The following is an 18,721-nucleotide window of genomic DNA, read 5'->3' as shown; positions in this document are numbered from 1 at the left end:
ACCCAGTGATACATAGCTACTTAATGACATCCTTGGGAATCAAATTCAAGTATGACTCCTGAATCTATGTTGCTTTCTTCTCTTAATGTGTGTTTCAGGATTCTCATGTGAAAAATCACACATACTCCAAAAAAAAAAGGAGTAAATGGAACTATGATCCCTAAATCCCTCACTGCTCTGAGATTCCATGATTCAAAGCATCTATTAGAAACCAATAACTATGAGACACTCTGGAAAGGGACTACTGATTCTAAAACCGCTGGTCCTGTAGAGGAAGACAATTAACAGCAAATGACAATGGAGTGACTGATATCTTGATTTTAAAAGCCATGCAAAATTGACTTTGAACAGGATTACCCCATAAAGATAGAATAAACTTTTTTCTGACAAGCTTTACAATTGCACTATGAAAAGTACTTGATGTATAGCAGCTATATATTATTGAAAATCACTATTCACTAAGAACTTTACCTATACCATCTCCTTTCATTTTCAAGAGAAACTCATGAGGTATTTTACTCTCCATTTTAAAGATGAGCAAACTGAGACATAGCGAGGTTATATGACTCCACAACTAGTAACACCCAAGCCTCTCTCCAAACCACCACCCAACACCATGCAGCCCTGGACTTCCCCTTGTTAGAAATCTACAGCCAGTATCAAATCTTTGCCAAGTGAGGTTCTCTTCTTATAGCAACTTAGTCTTTTATGACATTGTCATCATTGAAGAATCTCATTAGATCTTCAATATTAAGGGAGTCTTCTGAGTTAGCAAAGTGAAAGAAAGCATATCAGAGAGAATTACAGGTCTTTCACAGAATGAAAAGTCTATAAATAGACTTACTAACCACTTAAGGAAAACTTTAAAAGTATTTTTATTGCTGACTTTTCAAAAAGGAACCTATGTTGAAAATTTAAGGCTGACATTTACTTGTTGAGCAGCTAAAATTCTCTTTTTCCTTTAAAGGGTCTGCTGAAAAATTTGTGTTTCCTACTTCTCTATTAAAGTTCCTGAACCTCACTTAATATGAATTCCTGTGAAAATCAGAGTTACACATTCCATAACGTGGTGGCATTTAAAACTCCCTCATAAAGGACTTATCTCTCCTAGGGCTCGTGAGCTAATGAAGTGTAGAGTGGCTATAGAAAGCTTCATGGAAAGCATACATTCCAAGGAATAGAAGGTGAAGAGGAAAACAATGCATCAAGTTTGTGTGCAGTGTAGATTCCAGAAGAGATTCTAATTACGACTTCTAAAGTTAGGCTTGCAGTATGCTTTCAGAGCCAGGAAGACTGTGGGTGTAATGCGATGGCTAGCTTGTATTGTTTATACCCCTCATAATTAATTATTGCATAGGAAGACTTACCTACACCAAGGTGACCAGATGGTAGTCTAGGTAAGTACGATTGCCCTTGAACATCCCTCCAAATAAAGTCTAGATCAAAAAGTGTAGCAACCACTGTCCTGTGTTTTGCTGCTTATTGCTCAAGTGTATTTGGAACTTTCATTAAGCTATTTTGGAAACTGTCAGAGAATCATCCTGATTTTACCTTATGAACCACAGTCACAGAACTTCTGAGAAGCTTTTGATCCCCTATGACATTTGTTTTTGTGTTATTTTTTCTAATTCTACCTTTAAGAAAAAAGGTCTGTTGTGGTTCTCTCAAATGCCTAAAGAAGGAAAAACACTTATGATGATGTTGCATAACATTTACCTTCTAAATACCAAGCTTAGCATATACACAGGGTGATAGGGCATAAAGTATCTTCCTATTATATGTGTGTGTGTTTTATATTCTTTTATAAAATGTCATGGGGTGATTTAAAATGCACATTTAAGTACTATTTCCCAAGAAAATGTAAAATTCTAAATATAGAAAAGTTGAGCCCTGAACAGAATTAATCTCCCTGAAATCAAATACCTTTTAAAATACAAAAAGACTAACTGTCCGAGTCATCACTGACTCCTTTCTTCTCCATCATATCCAACATCCACTCCATCACTGGATCAGGTTGGTTTCACCTCAGAAATATCCAGGGGGCACACACACACACTCTCTCTCTCTCTCTCATCTTTCATTAGGACTATTTCAACAGCTTCCTTACTAGTCTTCTAACCATCTGTTTCAACCGCTTTAGTCCATTCTCTCTGTAGTATTACCAGAGTAGTCTTAAAACTGATGAGTTTGTATCCCTGATTGATAACATTTCCTAGTTCCATATTGCCTATATGATTAAAAAAATACAAAATTCTTAGTGCAGTGTCTCACAAAGTGTGATTCTCAGAACAACTGTATCAGAATCTTCTAAAGTCCTTATTGAAAAAAAAAAAAATGCAGATCCCTGGCCCCAGCCCAAGACTACTAAATCAGAATCCTTGGGTCTGAGTTCAGTAATCTACATTTTAACTCAGAAAAAATAAGTCTCCTGGAGAGAAGAGAAAGCATAAAATATTTTAGAAGTTTTGGAAAATTTCAGTATCTAGTAATATTATGAATGAGAACTCCTAAAAATCATGACTGAAAAATTCCTAAAAGTACTAGATAAAGGAATGAGGTAATATGTAAAATATTAAAGAAAATCCATCCAGTCTAGAAAAGAAAAGGAATAACATGGATCCAAAGATGTGAAACAGAGTAGGAAATTTGATCGCAAAGTTTCCATAAAGTCAGACCCAAGTCTCAGGAAAAAGGGGAATTGAAAAAATATATATAGCAAACTCAGAAATAGATAGCAAAATTCCTTTTCTGTCTTGGTTCTGAGAAGAAAGAAATAAAATCATTTTCCCTGAGTATTCATAACCACTACCTGGCTCCTTATGTGAGTTGATGTCTTAAATTCACACTATTTGCTTAGAGAAAAATACAAAGGCAAACTATTTTATTTTATAGTAGACCCAAATGTGCAGCATCCCCAAAGGCAAATCTCTTTCAGATAAACATGGAGTCAGTTCAAGCAACAAAGAAGTCCCATAAATAAATTTCCAAATATGAACTACCAATGAAAAACTATAAAACACACAAGGAGACAAAGAATTATGGTGAGAGTCATCATTTACAAAAAAACAGAATGCAGTTCAGAAAGACTTTAAACGTATATGCTAAGAGATAAAGAATGTAAAATAAATGTTTACAATTAGCAAAAAGATTACGGTCTATAAATGTTATTTCTCACTAAAAGGTACAGTGGTTACTTGGAGAATTGGCTGAGCCAGATCTGGAAAATAAAGTATAAATGTTGATCTTGGAACACCTTGTCCTATCAGAAAGCAATGAAGCTTTAAAGGCTAATATAGCCTCTTGTCAAAAAGACTCAGGGAACAACTGAAGAGGCCCCAACTGAAGAGGCATACAACTGGCCAATAACTCCCAAATTTATATCACCTGCTCAAAGTGCTCTCTTAAACTTCAGACTCATATATAAAACTATCTACTCGGTATATCCACTTGAAAAATCTCATATATATCTCAAACCTAGCATGTCCAAAAGGAACTCTTGAATCTTTCCCCAAAATCTGTCTCATCCACAGTCATCCCTACAAAAATTATTGCATAAAACCTTCAAATGACTCAAGCCAAAAACCTTGGAGTTACCTTGACTTTTCCCTTCTCATTCTTATGCAAATTCTTTTTTTTTTTTTTAATAAGTTATTCACAAAAAGAAAACCAGAATCGACTGATGACTCACCACTTACACTGCTACAGTGAACCAAGGCACTATCATCTCCTACCAGGACTATAGCAACCCTTGTCCACTGTAATCTATTAAGCCCAATATCAAACAAAATAAAAGCCAATGTTTTTACAATGGCCTAAAAGCTCTTACCCTTTCTGCTCCCTCTTACCTTTCTGGTTTATTCTACTTCTCTTTCCCTCATTTACTCTGCTCCAGCCATGTTGGCCTCCCCGCGTTTCCTTGAACACACCGTAGGGCCTTTGAACTATTTCCTTAGCCAGGAATCTTATTCCCCCAGTTATTCCCTGGTTAATGTGCTACCTCTTTCAAGTCTTTGTTTAAAAGTCAGCGAGGCCTACTGGCACCCCCTCCAACTTCCAATCTCTATGTTCTATTTTTTTCTCATAATACTTATTATCTTCAAACACACTCTAATTTACTTTGTGTGTTGTTGTTGTTGTTTTATATATATTTATTTATTTTTATTTGTTCCTAATTAGATTCTAATTGGTTAGTAGTTTCCCACTTAGCCCCAGAGAAAGAGGGGAGTACCTGACCTATATTTAGTGACTACTGTCTCTGAATTTTTTGATCATAGGAATGATAAAATGGTTTTAGAAAAGCAATATTAGTAACTATATCCAACATTGCACGAAAAATGTGACCCTTGCAGAGAAGATCACAACTTTGTTTCTCTATAATACTTGAAATTTTAAAGACTTTGGAATGCTTTAGCTAGCAAGGATCAACAAGGGAAAGTTCCACCCTCCATGTGAAATGCCTGAGCCAAAATGATTTCAGAGTATGGCATATCCATTCTATGGAGTTACCTGCTCAATAGGAGAGATGAAGAACCCAACCAACCTTTTAAAACAAAGGATTAATGTCAGGACTGCTTCTCTAAACGTGGTCTCCACTGTGAGAGTGACTTGGAGTTTCACCTTAGGCATCAAAGGGGTATATGTTCACTCCTTGAAATAAACCCTCTAACTGTATTCCCGTCCATTTAAAATGTATCCATGATTTACCAAGCCCCATACAAAAGGAATTTGGCAAGTCACACAACTTTGGGGATAAGAACCTATTTATAACAGCTGATAGCTTTGCAGGGATTTAAGAAATACAAAATAAAATAAACAGGATAGTGTTGATTTACATGGTAAGCATTAATAATGCTTATCAAAGGTTGAGCAATGTGTAGCCTTAAAAGAATGTATTACAACTTTCCCGCTGGGACACTATGTATTGTACTGCATTAAGATGTTTAAGGGAGACTACACAGATCCACATTTAAGATGGAATGTTGATTACAGTCAACAAAGAAAAATTGTAAATGTAAAACATTAGATGTCTCAGGATTTCCTTTGTAAAGATTCTCTGTGCCTTTTCTTTTTCCACATTTTAAGTTGTAATTTTCTTAGGCCACCTCGTTCTTTCCCCTTAGACGCTAAGTAATGATATTACAGTGCTAAGATTCGAAATTGCATGTGCTCCTAAATGCTGGTGAAAGAAATCTCAAAAATACAAGAAAGAGAAAATGTTTCTCTCTCCCTACTGGTGCAGAAAAAATATTATTCTGCCTCATACAGCTAGTTCTGATAAAATGGTCAGTGGAGAACATCTACAAGTATAAGATCGATACACCTTATACTTTGATAGATGTATCGATCTTATACATCTATCAAATATGTGTGAAAAAGTGTAATCTGTTCTAGGTTAGGTTATTGAAACTGTCCTTAGAAGTGTTATTTGTACAAAGGAGTCTTTTGGGACACCTGGACTTTAAAGTTTATTGTTCTGCCCTGAGAAATATAACCTGTTAGCCTTCCAAGTTTGCGATTCTGATTGTGAGTATTTCAATGATTATTTGCCCTGGTCATAATATTCAAATTGGCCTTATAAATAGTTGTGAGGTTTCTATTTTAACAGTGCTCCAGAAGAGAACTTTTGGAATTCCCTTTCTTCTCCATTTATACATAAATGTCCCAATAACACCATGAACATGCGGAATTCTTCATTCAAAGGGTTCAAGACTCTTTGTCTCATCAATTAAATCTAGTATATCCTGAGGCATTCTGAATCACAGTAACAAACATAAAAATCCTGAGACCATATAATTTTTAAAATGCAGAGGGAAGATAATCCTTTTTAGCTAAAAATATATTTAGGGAGGACATACTTAGCATCTTTCTTGTAGCCTGGAATTTGACCAAAAAACCTTGAACTTCTCTTTTCCTTTTAACTTGAATTTCCAGCACGTATTTGCAAAACCATGTTCAAATACAGCATACCAGTCCCTCATGGGAATCTCCTGATTTACAGATGAGCAAATTAGAGAGCAATGAGGTTAAGTAAGAATGTCAGAATCACACATAAAGCAGGAAAAGAGTAAGACATTAAGCTGCTAAGTACTAATTTCTGGGTGTGTGGCCCAGCAGCTGCTTCTGAAGGAATACAATTAATTCCATATGAGATTTTATCTAGCTAGCAATGCCTCAGTTCTAGTGCTAGGGGAAGAAATTCTGAACTGTTTCTGAAATGTTACAGAAATAGACATAGTTAAATGGAAGAGAAATCCTTTGCTATATTACTCATAATGAGTCTTTTTCTAGATCACTCATAATAGCTATCATTTTACTTTGCTTTTCTCCAATTTTACTCAGAATTATTATTAGTTCTCTTCCCCTTACAGAACATCTCAATTTTACTAAGATTAACATTTCTATAAGCATATTGCCATAAAGTGGATTTTGTTATCCATGTAGCATTGTTGATGCTTTCATAAAATGACATTTATAAGGAGAAAATACAGGTATATAATGAGGTGGAATAGGAAAAGCACTTCAGTCCTCAACTAGAAGAAAACTTAAAAAAAAAATAAAGTGATTAACTGTTATTTTATTTATTCTTTCTGTTAACTACAATGAGGAAGGAAAAGATATGATTAGTTAAACCAAACCCATATTTCAAGTAATCAAGGAGAGGAATGAGAAAATCAATTGTCCAACAAACTGATAAGAAAAGCAATTGTGTTTTCAGATGTTAATTTGACCTTATTGAGCCAAAGCATTCTTTCAATAGTATGACACAAATTAGGAAAGGCCCTTGTGGAGTGTGTCTAGGAGCTGAAACAACAGACACAGACAGAAATAATCATGATAAAATGTTCTGTGACTGGAAATAGTGCTATCATTGAAGAAAATACTACAGGAACATAGAGGAAGAAAACATTAATTTTTGTTTGGGGGTAATGAGGCAAGGGTGAGAAAAGACTTCAAGGTGATAATGTTTTCTACCACCTTGTCCAAATTATCCCTTGCTGTGATGAATAGGTTAATAGAAAAATTACTTATAAAACTATGCGTTGTGGCACAAGTAGTAAGCTCTCCTCTCACCAAGATTTAACAAAGTTGGATGGTTAAACTGTACATTCTTTTACAGTTACAGCCTGCTGACTCAAGCAGAAACTCCTCTATCAAAACCTCTTTTGTCTGGCTTTAACCTATATTTCTAATTTTATGTTTCAGCAAGTCACTTTCTACTTACTACACTCCAGAAAACCAGAATATTCTTGAATTTTCTCCCCCTGTATACAATTTTACCATTTTCTCTGTCTAAAATGTCCTTTTCTAATTTTACTTTTGTCTGTCATAATTATCAATCTCTCATTCCAGACTTAACTCAAATGCTATGTCATCCATCTTTCTATTCATCTGTAGTGGGTTAAAGACTCAAATTCTTTGTCATTCCCCCACCAAGAGGTGGGATCTATTTATCTACTCCCTTAAATCGGGGCTGAGACTGACTATTTTAGCTAGTAGAATACAACTGATGTAATATTGCGTCAGTTTTGGACCTAGCCTTTAAGAGAAATGGTAGTTTCTTCATCCTCTGTCACAGTATGCTCCCTCAGAGAAAAGCCAGCTGCCATGTGAGAACTCCAACGGCCCTGCCATATTGTGAGGAAGCCTGAGTTACCCATGCGGAGCGGCCACATTTAGAGTGAGATGCTCGGCCAGGCCCAAGCGGTTCCCAACATCCCAGCTGATGCTCTAGACATATGAGTGAAGGAGATGTCTTGGACTACTAGCCTAGTTGAATCTCTAGATGGCTGCACTGCCGGTTACTACCTGACTGCAGCCCTGGGAGAGCCCAAGCAAGAATGGCTCAGCTGAACTGAGTCAGCCTATAGGAAAGTTAGAGAGAATAACAAACCGTTGTTAAAAGTCACTAAATTTTGGAATGGTTTGTAATACAGAAATTGATCATCGAAATACTATGCAAAAAGTATATATCGAAAAACTATGGAAATAGTAAGAAGATCAGTGGTTGCCAGGACTTTGGGAGGAGGGAAGGATAAACAGGTGGAGCACAGGGGATTTTTAGGGCAGTGAAACTCTTCTGTATGTTTCAATAATGGTGGATACATATCATTATACATCTGTTGAACACAGAGTATACAATACTAAGAGTAAATCTTAATGTAAACTATGGACTTGGGGTGATAATCACATCAATATTGGTTCATTAATTGTTTCCCAAACAAATCCTCCATCCCATCACCTTCACAGGGTGAAAGCATTCAACTAGAAGAGGCTAACTAACATTGAGGGTTTGGTGAGTTTTACAAAGTGTGACGATAGACTTAGTCATGGAAGAATTTTTTTGTGGAGAGAGTGGGAAATGTGGTTTTAAAAGGTTCCTAAAGAACTCAGAGCGATTTTTTCTTTTTTGTTTATTCTTTTTCATTTGGTATTTAACGTTGCCCCTGACTTTTGATACATTTAATTTAAAGTACATGTTTCCTAAATTATAACATTTTATTTTCTATGCTTCATCATTTTTATGTTTTTTACAAGTTGTATATAATTTTATAAGAGAATTGTTATTTATTCACATTATTGGTAATATGAAAATATTTAAAACTTCATTGGTAATAAAGTTTTAAATAGGCTCTTCAATCAGGAATATCATTTCTGTATCAGCAAAATAAAACAAAAATTTATTATATACAATACAATCCTGTGATTTGTATTAATTACAGAAAATATTACAACTAAGACCAATCTAGATGAATAAAATCAGAATATAAAAATATTTTAGTTTAAATTTTTTAGATTAACATAAACATAGTACTAGTAAATATTTCTTGTATTTGATTTGCTTAAGTAGGACACAGTTTTATTAAGTTAAGCTTGTCTTAATATGTTTTTGTTTTAAAGTCTCTAGATATGTAACTATAATCAGGTTACTTAGTCATGAAGATGATAATATTTACTTCTTTGGGAATTTAAAAGAAGGAATGTGGACAAAGTACCTAACTGCCTGACAGACAGTAAGGTTAGTATTAATGAGAGCTCTTCAATTAAAGTGAGCTTTTAAAAATTAATTTACATTCTGCTCTCTCTTCCAAATCTGCCATCGTTACAAATGCAAAGCCTTTTTAGGCACTTCACAAAAAGGTTTACAAAGGACAAACAAGCACATGAAAAAGGGCTTAAAAATCATCAGTCATTAGAAAATGCAAATTAAAACTACAGTGAGCTGCCATTACACCCTAAGAATGGCTAAAGCGAAAACAAATGTTGGAGAGGATGTGAAGCAACTGGAAATCACAAACGTTGCTGGTAGGAACGTAAAATAGTACAACTTCTTTGGGAAACTGTTTTGCAGTTTCTTAAAAAGTTAAACATAAATCTACTCTATGATTCTGCGATCCCCCTTCCAGGTATTCATTCAAGAAAAATGAAATATATACCAACCAAAGGCCATGTACAAAAATGTTCATAGTAGCTTTATTAATCAGAGCCATCATCTAATTCATGAGTAAAAAAACTTTGGTATATTTATACAGGGAAACACCACCCAGCAATAGAAAAGCACAAATGATTGATATACACAACAGATGAATCCCAAAGCATTATGCTGAGTGAAAACCTAGACACAAGAAAGTATGTGCTGTATTATTCCATTTATATAAAATTCTAGAATAAGCAAAACTAACCTATGCTGATAGAAATCAGGTCAAGTGGTTTCTTCCCTGGTGTGTATATTTGAATGGAGAGAGGAAAAAGGGAGTGGGGAGGCTCTCTCTCTTCATTTCTAGAACTGCCAGAAGTTTGTAAATTTTTTTTTATTATGTGGAGAAAGGTGGATGGGTCTTTTCATAGTAATAGTTTTATTTGTTTTTGTGTATGAGGACTCTTTATTAGGTTTGGGCTTATATTAATCAATATTGTTAATTTCATCCTTTATCATTTTAATATAGTAAAGTTTTCCTTTTAGTACCATATTTGGCTGCATTTCCTGTAGTTTGTTCTCTACTACAACTTATTCCTAAAACGTTGGTCAATTCAATTGGGTTTCTTCTTTTAACTGGGAGTAGTAAGAATTGTCGTTGTTGTTTTCTTTTATCAATTTAACTTTCTAATTCTTCTTTGGTTGCCCTTTTTAGTTTTACTACATTGTGATCAAACAATTTGACCTAAACAATTTCTAATTTTTGAAATATATTGAGGTTTTTCTGAGACTTAACATACGTTCAACTTCTGTACCTGTTCCATAGGTGTTTAAAAGAATGTATATTATCTATATATACTTATTTAAACAAGTTTAATAATTCTTATTCAGATGCTTTATAACCATATGTATATTAGACCTGTCTGGGTCTCCTTTTTCATAGTACATTTAACAATGTTTTATATTTCAATTATATGTTGCCTGATGAATAAAAATTTGTGTCTGTTATATCTTACTGGTAGATCATGAAGTTTGTTGATATAAAATATGCTTATTTGCCTCATGTAATGCAGTGTAAGAAAGAAAACCACCTCAAGACATACAGCTTAATGGGATTAAAACTAAGACTGTCTTCATAACATTATTATTTGGCTACCTGTATTAATATGTTTACTACTCCAGGGTATCCAAAAGAAGTTGCCCAAATGTATTTTTCAAGTTACTTATTTCAAGCACAACTGGATCTTTGGAAAATACATAGCAAGGATAATCTTGGACAATTTCCTACATATAATCAATGTTGAGAAACGAAACTAGTAGACTGAACTTTATTCCTAAAGTTATGGAGTTGAAAACTAAAATTTAAAGATGATTCTGATGTCATATTGTATAAAATAAACAAACACAGGGCTTCCCTGGTGGCGCAGTGGTTGAGAGTCCGCCTGCCGATGCGGGGGACACGGGTTCGTGCCCCGGTCCGGGAAGATCCCACACGCCGCGGAGCGGCTGAGCCCGTGAGCCATGGCCGCTGAGCCTGCGCGTCCGGAGGCTGTGCTCCGCAACGGGAGAGGCCACAACAGTGAGAGGCCCGGGTAAAAAAATAAAAAATAAAAAAAATAAACAAACACAGTTATGTAGGACTGGATCTATTATTAGACTTCACTGTTTTATTCTTCGGCCCTAACATATTAGGAGTCCTCTGTCCTGCCCATTATTCCAAGAGAAGTTCTCAGGATTTTTACCTGGAGGAAACCCTAGCCACTGGCTGCTTTGTATAAAGATGGCTCTCCTCTGTAATTAATCATTCAATCAATTACCCTGGTATTGCCCCAAGCACCTTTTTGATTTATACTTGATCCTGAGTTGAGTGTTTCTTCAGGATTCCTCTGGTAAAAACAGTTTTCACCTTTGCAGCCGGTTACTTCTATCCATGTCTATGTCTTTTCAGGTTATAATTTCCTTTGTCAATCTGACCTTACCTGCTTTCCATAAATCAAAAATTATTCAAAATATCTTAAATATGAAATACGGATTTCCAAATGGATATGGACTACTTTCTTGCTTTTCAACACTGTTATAGAACACACACACCCACGTGCACATACACACAATTTCAACAGGACCAGAGGATTTTAGGAGGGACCTGGATCTTCAGAGGGACCTGAATAAGACCAACATCTTGGCTAAGTCAAGGAGACCCCATTCATATTATGTTGGTTTTGCTTTTCATGAGACTGTACAAAACAGGACCTTAGAGGAAGAAAGCATGTATGCTCAGTCTACCATCTTGAAGAAGTATGAATCGTCCACTGGTCTTTTAAATGGGTCTTTCTTCCTTCTTCATGCTAGTTATAATTGCTTTAGAAGTCTCAGAAAATCTCAGAATTGGTTATTTCAAAATGTGTACAACTCTGGCATCTGGGTTCTATGTAAGATCAGCAAAAATCTTTTGTAACTTACTATTTCTAGATATGGTTAAATTAAAAGAGGGATATTAAAAAAATAAAAGAGGGATATTAACAGTTTCCCAGATGGGGGAAAAAAGAGATTGTAGGTTTAAAGACAAATAATTATAATTCTCCAAATGTTCCCGTGTATTTGCATTTGCTTGTTGACTGCTTTTATCACTCAGTAAAACTAATGGTCTTCTGCATCCAAATACAATAGAAAACAATCTTTACTGAGAAAAAAATTAAAAATATGAATTGCTATGCGGTAAAGTCTTATTGAAACATTTTGGCAATTTCTAATTGCCAAATTAGAATTGACTGAGGCCTACTGGGACATGAAAACAACATTTGCTGATAGCAGAATATATTCTAGATAACAACAGGACTCAGTGTTTTGGCTTTAAGTATTTGTTAATTCAAAATGCATAATGCCCATTTATAAATGGGTGCATATACATCTACAAAATCAAAACAAAACTTATTTCCCAGAGATTTTTCTACTATTCCAACAATCCAGTATAGCAAAATAGTATTTCCAATACATCTTATGATTAAAACAAATATCCATATCACCTGGAACCTCAGAGGAAAGTACTTATTATAATAAAATAAGTAGATAATAATTTGATAAATGTGAACCCATGTGTGTTCATGGAGCCAATGACAAAATTTTGTCTTCATGACACCCACTGCTTATAGGACAAGCTTCAAATTCTTTCCATTAGCATTTAAGGCTCTACTAATTCCAGCTTCTATCTCTTCATCCTCTCTTGTCTCTCATTACTTTCCAACATAAATAAATTTTTAAATCTAGGAAACTATTTTCCTCACTTGCTCATTCATTGGTTTATTCATTCAATAAATGTTCATTAAACCTTCGCTATGTATTGGGCACAGTTTTAGGCACTGGGGATACATCAGTGAAATGACAGACAAAAATTCCTGCTCTTGTGGAGTTTATATTCTTGTGAGGTTAGGGGGAGACAGACATTAAAGCATAAATTTAATAAATATGTAAACTATATGTCAGAAGCCAAAGATTATGGAAGTTGCCCAGAATAAATGCTAGCAGGAGTACATGGGAAGAGGGAGGGGTGCAACTGATCCAGCTCAAGCCCTTGGCTTCCAGTAAAGCCCTTCATAACTTCTCCAACCTATAATGATTGTTGCATCCTATGAACCACTGTAACACTGCTTGACAATCTGCATCATTCAACTGACTTTTCTTAAATACTGTCTTATATTGACATAAGAAGTAAACTAGAAACGGAGGCTTGGGAGAGCAGTCTAGGAGTCTAGTTCTAGCTCTTCTACTTGGTACATCATATAACCTGTCTGGCTGGTTATATGATGTACCTTTAAAATGAGAGGTTTAAACTAGATGTTATCTGAATATCTTTCGAAATTAAAACATCATTATTTTTATGTTTAATGTTCTTCTCCCCTCATCCACAATTTCACCATAACAATCCTTCATAAGTGTCCTTCCTTCTAGAACCATCCATATATGTAATGTGTAATAAGCCGTAATATATGTTAGTTGATTTATTGGCAAAAACATCTTCACTCTCATCATCAAAACACCATTCATGAGCTTCCCTGGTGACGCAGTGGTTAAGAATCCGCCTGCCAATTCAGGGGACGGGTTCGAGCCCTGGTCTGGGAAGATCCCACATGATGCAGAGCAACTAAGCCCGTGTGCCACAACTACTGAGCCCGTGCGCCTAGAGCCCATGCTCCACAAGAGAAGCCACTGCAGTGAGAAGCCCACACACCTCAACGAAGAGTAGTCCCCACTCGCCGCAAATAGAAAAAGCCCGCATGCAGCAACAAAGACCCAATGCAGCAAAAAAAAAAAAAAAGAAAAAAAAATTAAAAACACCATTCAGCAATGGAAAATTTTCAGGCACATCCCAACTTTTCTACTGGCCGCAAATATTTCATGAAATGAACTCTCTCTCTCTCTCTAGTCTCTGAGTAAGGTCTGGATTTTACAGGAATTTAAGCTCAAGTACTTAGGGCTCTCAAACTCTATTACTAATATTCTATGGATACAAATGGTTTATTTAAAAAGCATGTGATTCTATCTAGGAAAATCTGCCCCTGCAAGGCTTCCACATCATTTGGAGTTTGTATTACCACATAACCACTCCCAGTCGCTAGTCAGTCTATAACTCTGGAAAAGAAATTAATCCACCAGACTGCCCAGATGAGTGCTTTGCTGACTTTGATGTGCATAGGAATACCTGGGCAACTTGTAAAAATGCAGATTCTTGCATTTCTATTTGCATTTCTAAACTTGCATTTCTAACAATCTCCTAGGTGGTGCCAATCCTGCTTGTCTACATACCACACTTCCAATATTAAGGGGCTAAAAGAAATGATGGCATTATTAAACACTTTCAAGATGGAAATATGACTTGTTCATTTTTACCACCATTGAATTGCTGAAGCTACTTTTCTCCCCATTTAAAAAATATGGTCTTTTCTTATAGTCTATCATATTTGTGGACAGTTCTACTGAAAGATGCATATTTATATTATCGTTAATCTATCAAGGAGTGGACAGAGGTAAAAACATTATTTACATTATGTGGTACAATTAATCCTAACAGGAAAATGGTCACTCTGATTCAGTGAATAGAGTTTGGGCCTAACATTTTTTTAAAAAACAAAATTTTATTGATATAAACCATATCAGAACTGTCAGGGATAGGAAGGAAAAAAATATTGTTTCTGACTATCTTCCAAGACTTGTCCAAGTATTTTTTAAATTTTTCATGATTAACAAATTTATTTTTTTCCATTTAAGTTGCTACAAAAATACTGCATATAATGTTTTGGCTTCCATGCTACGTGCAGATGTGAGTGAGTCAGGAGAGGAGAGTTCATTCAATCAGGCAAGGTTGGAGTGGGGAATGGACCTATGTCTCACCTTAGAATGAATGCTCGCAGATAAAAAAATAAATATATAACTGAATAGGGCCTGAGAGAAAGTGCCAAGGCTGAGCCAAAAAGTTTGTCAGATGAATTATCAAAGCCAAGAGATCTTAAAATTTGGAATACAAAATACAGAATTAAATAGGCTTCAACAAAACAAGTAAGTTAAGAATAGGAAACCATGGTTCAGAAAGGGTAAGACCAGCCATGGTCTGTATCAATTTTGGGGAAAATTAATACCCACACAAGGCTTTCACTGCTCCTACAGATAACTGTGTGAGTGGACCAGATTTATTTATCAAGAATGGGATTGATACTAGATAAAGAAATTATTTATCTTGCATAAACCTTTATTTTAATTAAAATAAATTCAGCCTTACCTACCTGTGCAATTTATTATATAATCTAAGTTAGGAAAATTCATATTAACAGATTAGATAACCATCGTCCATTAAAATGATATTAGAATTGTCTCTGTAGATTAAATAATAAAAAGCAATCTGTATTCATCTGTACAAATTTCTTAAATGACTAGCAAATAAAAATGAAATTTTCATCCACTGCTGTTGCCCAGTCTAGTTACTGAAAAACATTCTGTTCCTCAAAAGATACCATAAGAACTCTTAAAGTTTTAATTATTGACACAAAGTTTACTGTTCATCTTTTTATTGTTCAATGCCAGTTTGAAGTACAAATATCAGAACATTTAACTCAGATGTGGAATCACCAGAGTTACACAATTTATATCTCATGGCTCATTCCCAGAGGGTGTCAAACTGGCCAAAAAGGAAAAACACAAGCCAGACTCTGAAAGGCTGGAAGGAGAAAGATTGTATATCCTAAGCACAGAGCCTGTTGAAAGAGAGCTCCTGGTCAAAGGAATAGTCATGGGGTGAGAGCAGAGGGCCCTAGGGGGTCCCCCTGCAACATGAAGCAGGCATGTTCTCTCTTGAGCCTGACCACTGCCAGGTTCGACGGCTTAAAGCCCCTGAACTGACACATTATGCACCATGTTGGGACGGGGTATGAGGAAGTCAGGCTGTTCCCCTTCTCAAGAGACTGCTACCCTAACCCAGACAGACAAGAAACCCCTAAGGATATTTCACCCTTTACACCAGAACATGCTTGGTGTCTGGATTAGGGGTGAATGAGAGGCTTATCCCCACAAACATGAAGCTTCCAGCTGGCAGCCTAACAAATGCATTATGGTGCTGCTCCCAGCCAGGGCAGGAGGAACACTCACCATGCCCTGTCCCAAGAGGCTGCAGGCAAGCACACCAGGCCCTGACCCCCCATGTGTCCACACCAAGGCTCCCGCTGTGAGCAGAGGACACCACGGGTCTCAGAAAAGGGCACTGAGAGAGAGGCTCTGTGGCCAGGACAACAGGGTCCCTGGAGAGGGCAGTTAAGATCTCATTTAAGAGAGGCAGCAGAAATTGAGACTCAGCATGAACCAAGGCTCCAAACCTCAGGGTATATTCAGTTGTCCCATCAGACTTCTTACAAAACATAAATTCAAAGAGAATTATTAAGAATTTTAAGATAGGGGGCCTGATGTACTTCACTGCCCACGCCCATGAAGACCGTCCTGCTCTAGACACATAAGAATACAACTGTATAACACCATCAACATATAGTTGCCAAAACCTGGGAGGGGATCACTTCTCCTTGGAGAAATGACTGATTCCAAGTCTGGGCCAGGGAAAGTGCAAGTAGAACATGGACAACCTAGTGTCAGAAAGCAAAGAAGTAGCCAAAGACTAAAAGGAATGTAGCAAATGGACATAAGAGCCAGTGTAAATGTGCTCCCATTGCCCACATTTAGGATAACTTGAGCATCAAAATTTGTAACTGTAATTGATTGTAATATGTTGAATACATAAAAATCCATAAGAACAAATGATACTCAAAAAGAAAATAAGAGAGAACAGGAAAGAAGGCAGGCAGGGAGGGAGGGGGGATAGAAAGAAAGTCACTTGCTGGCATTGGAGGTAACTATTATCCTAACTCCTTACTCTGAAAATTGGTGATTGGAGGGGAAAAAATAAGCATTTACCCTGCTTTTTAAAAATGAACTACAGTTCACTGCCAGTTGATGAATGAAACCTCTTTTTTACAGAAGAATGATGCATAATAAATGTAGAAGGAATGATAGTCTTAAAAGGTAATTAAAAGAAATAGTTCAGTCAAGGATCATCAATGGATACTAAAACCATTTAGATGGAAGGTTGATGGGGAACAGGACAGCAAAATGGAAAATTTACTTTTATAATAGAAAGATCTTGTGGTTACCACCTCAACCACATAATCAGACCTGGCATCGCAAATAGTGACATTTTATAGCTCTTGATGTGCTACAGTATACTTGGGAAGAACTCTTTGCCAAAAATGATCAATGGAATCTAATTAAGCCTTTAGACACAATCTACTGTTATAGGAAACACAGGGGGTAGAGAAACAAATGACATCATAGGAAGCAGAGAGACAAACCCAAAATGTAGACATTCTACTAGGCAACTGATCTGGTCTCTTCAATAATTCAATGTCACAAAAAATAAAATTGAGAGTGGGGTGGTATTACACTAAAGGGGCATTACCCAAAATTTAACATGAAATTTGATAGATTCCACATTCAAAATAGTCAGTTATACTAGCCATTTGTGAATAACTGGAAAGGTTTTAAATATCTAGCTTTGGATAATACATGAGAATTGTTGTGAATCTTCTAGGTGTAATAATAGTATTTTGCCTGTGTGAGAGAATGTCCTTATCTTTACAAGACACAGGCTTAACTGTTTGGGTGGGTGACTTTCTCTGAAATGATTCTGCAAAGAGGCTAAAAGGTTAACTTTTGAATCTCAAAGGAGGGCATGTGGAGGTTGACTCTATTATTCTTTCAGCTTTTCTGTGTCAAAAAATTTTTACAGTGGAAGTCAGAGTCTTATTAATATACCTTACAAACTTTCTCTTTAACAGCTATAACCTTTTTCAAACAAATCTTACAAGGAGGCACAGGAAGTAAAGCAGACAACAGCTGAGCTGTTCTGACTGGAGCAGAGGCTGATCAACTAGAAGTCCATCCTTATCAGCAACCCCCTTGTCCCTTGAAGGGATCCCTGAAGCATTCAGAGGAACTCAGTTAAAACCCTCTGGCTTAGTAAACCATTTCTCATAGTGAATAGAAGGGTTAGGATGGCAGTAGAGCATGAAGTACCTGAGGAAAAGAAAAGTGTACTCGAAGAAAGGGCATAAAAAAGGAAGATGACAAAATAAGAACTTAATATGTATTTCACATTCTTATTAAGACCAGTCCTCTCCTAGGACATTATGGGGCACCTAGGTAAATTGTCACTGAAGGCATATACAAGACCCAACTTCAGAGAGAAAGAGGCCTCTCATCACTGGGTGACATTGTCATTAAATCAGTGGAGGATTCACCGTAGAACATAGAGCGAAAGTGTCCATCCATTCAAAACATCTCATAAACAGATCCAGAGGGAAGTTCTAGCTTCACATGGTCTTTTTAAATTAAAAAAGGACATATCTTATATATCTTTTGATATGTACTCTTAAAGTCCAATTGAATGCACTTTAATTACTAAAAAGTTTTAGACTTGGTACAGTCTCTTTTGTAAAACAGCCCAACAAGTCTTTATTTACTTCCTATTTGAAATACATTTCACTTTAAGAAAGTAGCCTACTAAGTGTATGCATGTTTTAATTATGCTCTGTTAAAGCATAATCAGATAGTATGAGTTTTAATTAGGTACTGAGCTTTAATTTCCATTCTTTTGTATGCTATTGGGTATGTGTGGGTGTTTATGATGTTAAAGACCTGACTCTTTCTTAATTAGTTTCCACCCATTCTGATTTTTCTCCGAAATAACAAACCCACATCATCTATTGTGTACAGATA

This window comes from Monodon monoceros, unplaced genomic scaffold, assembly GCF_005190385.1.
Source record: "Monodon monoceros isolate NGI ecotype Baffin Bay Population unplaced genomic scaffold, NGI_Narwhal_1 Super_Scaffold_19, whole genome shotgun sequence".
Lineage (NCBI taxonomy): Eukaryota > Metazoa > Chordata > Mammalia > Artiodactyla > Monodontidae > Monodon > Monodon monoceros.
This window is presented reverse-complemented; position numbering follows the sequence as displayed.